This window comes from Curcuma longa, chromosome 1 (assembly GCF_044706935.1).
Source record: "Curcuma longa cultivar G26 ecotype Majalengka, Jawa Barat chromosome 1, ITB_CL_G26_1.1, whole genome shotgun sequence".
Lineage (NCBI taxonomy): Eukaryota > Viridiplantae > Streptophyta > Magnoliopsida > Zingiberales > Zingiberaceae > Curcuma > Curcuma longa.
In genome coordinates, this window is record NC_133861.1 from 2914027 (window position 1) to 2921080 (window position 7054).

A 7054-nucleotide genomic window follows, 5' to 3' on the forward strand; every position below is an offset into this window, starting at 1 on the left:
TATCAAACCCAATTTATTTTTAAACTGATCAAACTAGGGTTATGTTTGGGCTGAACCAGTCTAAACGGGCTAAACCAGATGTGAACTCTAAATCAGATTAAACCAAATTGAGTCACTGTAGAAAACTGAACCGGACCAGATTTAAAACTAACTCACTTAGTTTACTAACCAAACAAACTCTGATTTAACCTAAACTAGTTTTGTTCGCTTCATCTTCACAAGATGAAGCTTCTCATCACATCCATCTTGCCAAAATCTATTCCATCATGAACCAAACCAAGTTGATTCAATTCGATCTAAAACTGAATCGTTTGGTTCAGTAACCAAACGGTCTCTGATTCAAACGAAATCAGTTTCGTTCTTTTCATCTTCGTAAGATGAATTCCATCATATTGTCCTTTGTCTGGTCCAACAAGACTTTATTTCTCTCATTTTGAGAATCCAATTTTCAAACTCGTTTTAAGTCCTTCGGAGAACTTGTAGTGTTTGTGACCCAATAGGTTTTCGGTTATGTTGGTCATCCGTAATTAACCATTAATTACAGAACGATCATGAGTGACACCTAGTAGTATATCATGATCCCCAATTGATCAGAAAATCAACGATTGATTCCAAAATAATTTTAAACCCTTCAGCAGCTCCACTGAATCATACCTCGTTCCTTTCACCGTCTTATACCCGATTGGTTCAAGACATAGTCTATGTGTCGGTCCCCACTAGGCTAACTATGTCATACCTAGCTCAAGTTACTTTCTTGTCCTGTAGATTCAAGTTATTTGTACATGTGTCCAAGAGTCTCATACTTTTGATATGTGATATTTTGGCGAAAGACTTTTAGTAACAATCCTGACAAGCGGTCACAAGGTATACGTCTCCTTTTCCAAGGAGCGGTGAATCCTCTGTGGGCTATTCAAATACCTTCGGACACTTCGACTTATACCCAATCATCTCGGGTCCACACCTCCTCGGAGATGATTGCTTAAGATGTCAAAGTATAAGCCTCCGTGACCAAGGTGACTTGAATACCGCAAGTCAAAGAAAACTCGCACTTAAGCTGCACTGAGATCTTCATTGACATATATATATCGAAACATATGAAGTCTCAAAGCAGGTCACTCCAATGAATGGGTTACCTTTAACCAGCATCCACATTTAACTCTCAATACCTAATGTCGACAGCAGTGAGATCAGCTGCTTGGCTAACCAAGGAGTTCAAAACGTGCTAGTCTCGACAGAATCGATGACGTCCGTGCTCATCAATTTCTCGACTAGGAATAATTCCAATACATTCATAATTACACGTATAGAGATGCTCACTAGTTGTGATCCAATCACAAATTCTCTCACGCTATGAATCGTATTGCGGACATTCAGTATTCAAGTTTAAGATCCACTCAAACACATACAGAATATGCACTCAAATAGTGAATTGTTATTTATCTAATAAATAGTATAATCGTAAGGTGATTGTCTTAGGACACCTCTCAAATCTAACAGTGTACATGACCGTGTCGCTTAGACACGGCCTTGGAGTAGGTCTGCGTATGCAGAGACACAACCGTGTCTAGTTGGCATGGCCTCAACTTGGTGTTGTTCTGTAGACGAGGCACGACCGTGTCTTGTAGACACGACATAGCTTTATTTGAGGTGCAACTCCAAGGTCTCCTACAGACAAAAAGGAAAAAATTAATAACTAAAATAAAAATGAACAAAAGGAAAAACATAAAAAGACCCTTGGGTTGCCTCCCAAGAAGCGTTTGTTTAAGGTCTTTAGCTTGACTCCTATTTCGCACATGTGAAACAGCGCCTATTGGTTGAGCCCTTGTAGTCAGGCCCTGGCCGGCACTATGTATTTCTGTTACTTTTTAAAAAGATTCTTTGTTACCCCGGTCGGTACGTATTCTTCCGTTGGCGATGATTTTTTTTTCCGGTTGTCATCCAACTCATAGTAGCGTTCTTTGTTTGGAAGATAAGTATTTGAATCCAATAAGAGGTTAAAATCTACTTTCTTGTTTTCTACTTCCAAGGACAGTCTATGATTTTTTATGTCGATTTTCACCCCTACAGTGGCTAAAAATGGTCTTCCCAAAATAATCGGGATTGACGGATCTTCTTTCATGTTAAGCACAACGAAATCAGTAAGAACAGTGAATCCTCCAACTTCTACTGGGACATCCGCCACTATACCCGTCGGGTGTCTACAAGAATGATCTGCTAGTTGGATGGCCATAGTGGTGAGTTTGAGATTCGTATATCCACATTTTATACTCGTTGTATAGAGAATTATGCTGACGCTTGCTCCTAAGTCACAGAATGCCCTACCAATAGTCATCTTACCAATTTTGCACAGGAGGGTAAAGCTTCCTAAATCTTTGAGTTTGGGAGGAGATTTGTTGTTGAGAATTATTGTGCTGACCTCCTTCGTTAGAGCCACTGTATGCCTAACCTCTGTTATTTTTTTTGTTGACATTAACCCCTTGATGAATTTGGCGAACTGAGGCATCTCGACAAGAGCATCAAGGAGGGGAATGTCCAAGGTGATGTCTTTGATCATGTTATATAATTTATCAAACTCAGCATCTTTTTGTTTACATTTGAGCCTCTGGGGGAAAGGTATGTTGCGCATCGTAGTCTCCTTTGATGGTTCTTCAGTGGGTGGAGCAGTCTCAACTCCTTCCGATTTGTCTCCAACAGTGGGTATAGGGAAAGGAAGTCGTTTAGCGGCTGACGTGTTTGAAATATCCCCCAAAGGAGCAGTCTCTTGTGTCTTTCTGTCCTTCAAGATCCGTCCGCTCCTCAGTTCGATAACCTTACAGTGCTCTCCATAGGGTTGAAGTCTAGTTTTTCTGGAAGTGCACCCATTTGTCTTGATGAAAGAGAAGAACTGATCTGTGCTATTTGTGTTTCTTGCATCCTTAACCTCTTATCACAGTCATCAAATTTTTCGTTGAGCTTTGCTATATCACCTTGAAGTTGAGAAAATATTTGACGGTTTTCTGTCCTTTGTTCTTCCATCATCTTTAGATGTTTCTAGATGTCAGACATTTTTTCGTTTTGCTTTGGTGCAGGCAAAAAAAAATGCTCATTGGTTGTTGCGATATAAAAAATTTGGGTGATTCCTCTAACCTGGATTATAAGTATTAGAGTATGGGTTGTTTCTTTGATTGAATACACCAATAGCGTCACATTGTTCAAGTTGAGCGACTTGCGCTTGAAATAATCTCACTTGGCACACCTCCTTTGCATGGCTTGAATTACCGCAAAGTTCACATGATGTTGATACCGTATTAACTTTGTTGGCGTTCATATTATCAATTTTCTTATTGAGGGCTTTCATCTTTGCATTTAATAGAGTAATATTGTCCACTTCGTATTTTTCAGGAGTTTTAGAAGGATTACTTCTCCCAGTAGCCCATTGGTGATAGTTGAGGGCCACACTTTCAATTATGTTTTCGGCTTCTTCCAAGTTTTTGTTCATTAAAGCACCTCCCACAGCGGAATCCAAATATAACTTCGTTTAATAGTTGATCTCATTGTAGAATGTGTGAAGCATAAGCCATTTCTCTAAACCGTGGTGTGGGCACTGTCTCAACATCTCTTTGAATCGGTCCTAAGCTTCAAATAGAGACTCACCATCCAATTGTGTGAAGCTTGAAATCATGTTGCGCATGTAGGTTGTCTTACTTGGTGGATAGAATTTGTTCAGGAAAAGTTGTTCGCATTGTTTCCCAATAGTGATGTTGTTTGGTGGAAGAGAGTCAAGCCAAGATCTTGCCCTATCTCTGAGTGAGGTCTTGAACATCAATAGTTTGACTTTGTCAAAATCAATCCCGTTAAACTTCGTCGTGCTGCAATTATCTGAAAAATTTTCTAAATGTAAATTGAAGTCTTCATTCGGTCCGCCCCCGAATTGATTTTGCTGGATTAGTGAGATGAATCCTGGCTTAATCTCGAAATTGTCTGCTTATATGGTTGGGCGGACAATGCTATATAACCCTCCTTTCACATAAGGTGTAGCATAGTCCTTCAAAGGTTTGTTTGCCATCGTTTCTGGAGTATGTTCTAGTGTTTCCACCCTCTGAAATTGAAGTCTCCTTCGCAAGGTTCTCTCGATTTCTGGATTGAAAGGAAACTCCGCTTATTTCGACATACGCATGCACACCAAAAGAAAATACTTCTAGAAGAAAAATTAATCTGCAAAGAATTTTGTTAATAGAAAAGGAGTAAAAAATAAGAAAAGAAAAGCAAGTGAATAGAAAAGAGGATGTGGTGGAAAGACTCTCAATGTAAAAGTCCAATGAAAAATAGCGCACAATCCCCGACAACGGCGTCAAAAATTTGATAGCTCCCGCAAGAGTACGGGTGTCGTCAAGTAATAAAAGTATCGAATCCACAGGGACGGTAGAATTAATCACTAGACCGACACAAAAAGAGTTGCAAACGAGTTAGTTTTTGATGTCAGAGCAAGAAAGAGGGAAAACAGAAGGTCCTAATCCTCGAACAAAAGGGAATCAACTATATGACAGGTATGGGAAACTACCCTAGAATTTTAGATTCCTTGAGACTATGACTGATGGTATTTGTGAACACTTTGTTATTTCTCAATGTTTATACGTATGTAGAGATCCTAATCAAGCTACCCAATTAGACCTTGTAAGGCTTTATCGGAATTAAACATGATTTTCTAATGTTATGATTACTAGTTCGAGATGATACCTAGATAGCCCGGTTCTAATAGCTCTTTCGCTGTCATCGGGCGCCTCAGCAATACTATTGGTATCCTACCCCCTGTCACCGAGTACCCAATTAAGGACCTCTCCCTAGTAGTCAATAACCGTTAATTATCTGTCATGAGAATTTGTTACAGCTTAAGAATTTTTTTGAAAAGTCTGATTAAAGGTTCATCTCCTGTCACAAGGCACCCCGGTCATACGATTCTAAGATTTCCTATGAATAGTAATTCACTCCCATCAATATGAAATCACTTCTTTAAAATATCAAAAATACGCATGAGAAACAATTCCATAAAACATAGTATAAGCATGTCATAGAAGATAGTAAAGAAATCCATCAAGTACAATCATCCGTTATATTCCCAATTCCTCCTACATCCTAGAGTCAAAGAGATCTACTCAATAACGGAGGGGATACAATTCAAAAAAGAAGAAGAGGAATTCATCTTAGTTCCTAAATCCTAGAAAGACAGAAAAAAGGACTTATCAGTGTGTACAATTTTTCTCTGAATTGAGATCTCCTCCTCGGTGGTGGATGGAAACGATGGAGTAGCCTCTGGAAGATAGATGTGATGGCAGATTCCCCTCCAAGACTTGGTTACGACGCCTTCTTGTTGTCCTCACGGACCGCTCCCCTCAAAAGGGTTCCAAAAGAATATTTATATAGACTTCAAAAGGAGACATGACTGTGTTCCGTTAGCACGCCCGAGAAGATCGAGGAGGCATGATCGTGTCTCACAGCACAGTCGCAAAGATCGAGCGAATTTTATGCTGACATGACCGTGTTTGGTTGAACGACATGGCTATATCTTGCGGAACGACCGAAAAACTCAGTGCTGATTCCTCGCTGGCACGGCCGTGTCTGGTAGGCACGACCAGGGAAAGCAGGGCTTCTGTGTGGAAGGCACGACCGTGCCTGATAGACATGATTAGAGAAAGCAAAGCTTTTGTGTGACGGGCACGACCGTGCCTGGTAGGTACGACCAGGGGAAGCAAGGCTTCTGTGTGGAAGGCACGACTGTGTTTGATAGGCACGGCTCCTTCTTGGTTTGAGTTGTTCTTCGTTCATTTCGCCTCGTTTCACATCAATTTCCATTTGGAAAAAGCAAAAATACAAGAACAGACCTCCGGAATAGAAAATAGAGAAAATGTGCTTAGTGCATGGATAAAGAATGCGATAAATATAGAGTATCGACATGAAAATGCATAAAGATGTGCAATAAAAGTGGTAAAAATGTATGCATACCCTACGCTCATCAGCTGCTAAGTTTCTGCGTTAGTAATAAATAAACGAACGAAAATGACAAGCACTATTTACCCCTCTCTAATGTGCCCATCAGTCCTACATTATCAAGTTTTTTGCACCTGTACATTTGATAACGTCTATCAGTATGCACATATACTAATTTTAAACTTAGTCATGCATTAAAATATAAGTCAATGTTGTATCTTAGTACCAACAAAAATGCTTGATCTAGCCCAACACTATTATAGTAGCGCCAAAATTGCTACAACTACTCAATGTTATAACAATTTTAGTTAAAATTGCTACATTTTATAGTTTGAGTTAAAAGTGCAAATAGTGTTGTAGTAATTTTCATTAGAAGCCGTTTAAATAGAGTTGAAATAATTTGAACCAATATTAGAGGAATTTTGATTAGTATTAGAGAAATTTTGATTAGTGTTGTAGTAGTTTTATTTAAACTGTTTCACATTATAATAATTTTGATAAAAATACTACAACAATGATTGGGCCATTTTTGGATAAGTGTGAGCATTTTCAATTAACTTAGAGCAATTTTAATTAAGTTGAAATAGTTTTAACTAATGTTAGAGAATTTTAATCTGAGTAATTTTGATCAAGTTGAAGTAGTTTTGATCAAATTGAAATAATTTGAACTAGTGTTAGAGTAATTTTGATCGATTTTAGAGAAGTTTTGACTAACGTTGAACAATTTTAATTAAAATGGTTTTACATTGTAGCAATTTTAGTCAAAACTATTATAACAATGTTAAAACAATTTTTTTTTGATTTAGTTTAGTATTTCCAATTGAGTTGAAATAATTTTGACCCAGATGAAATAACTTTGATTGGAACATTTTTACTCGTGTTAAAGCAATTTTGATCAATATTAAATATCTTTGTCCAATGTTAGAGTAGTTTGATAATGTGAGAGCAATTTTGATCAATATTGAAATAATATTGAGTAGTATTTAGAGTAATTTTAATTAGTATTAAAGAAATTTTCATTAAAATTGTCACAATATTATTAGATTAATTTCTTTATTATATACTGTGTAAGTTTTATTGTGATAGACTA

The 7054-nt window shown here is 37.9% G+C and overlaps 1 non-coding gene across 1 annotated transcript; it reads left to right on the forward strand.

Annotated features, from left to right (window-relative positions):
- Positions 1-3566: 3566 nt before the first annotated feature.
- LOC141814611 (small nucleolar RNA R71) lies at positions 3567-3670 on the forward strand. The gene has a single exon (XR_012600498.1). It is a non-coding gene; the product is annotated as a small nucleolar RNA R71 (small nucleolar RNA).
- Positions 3671-7054: the final 3384 nt, after the last annotated feature.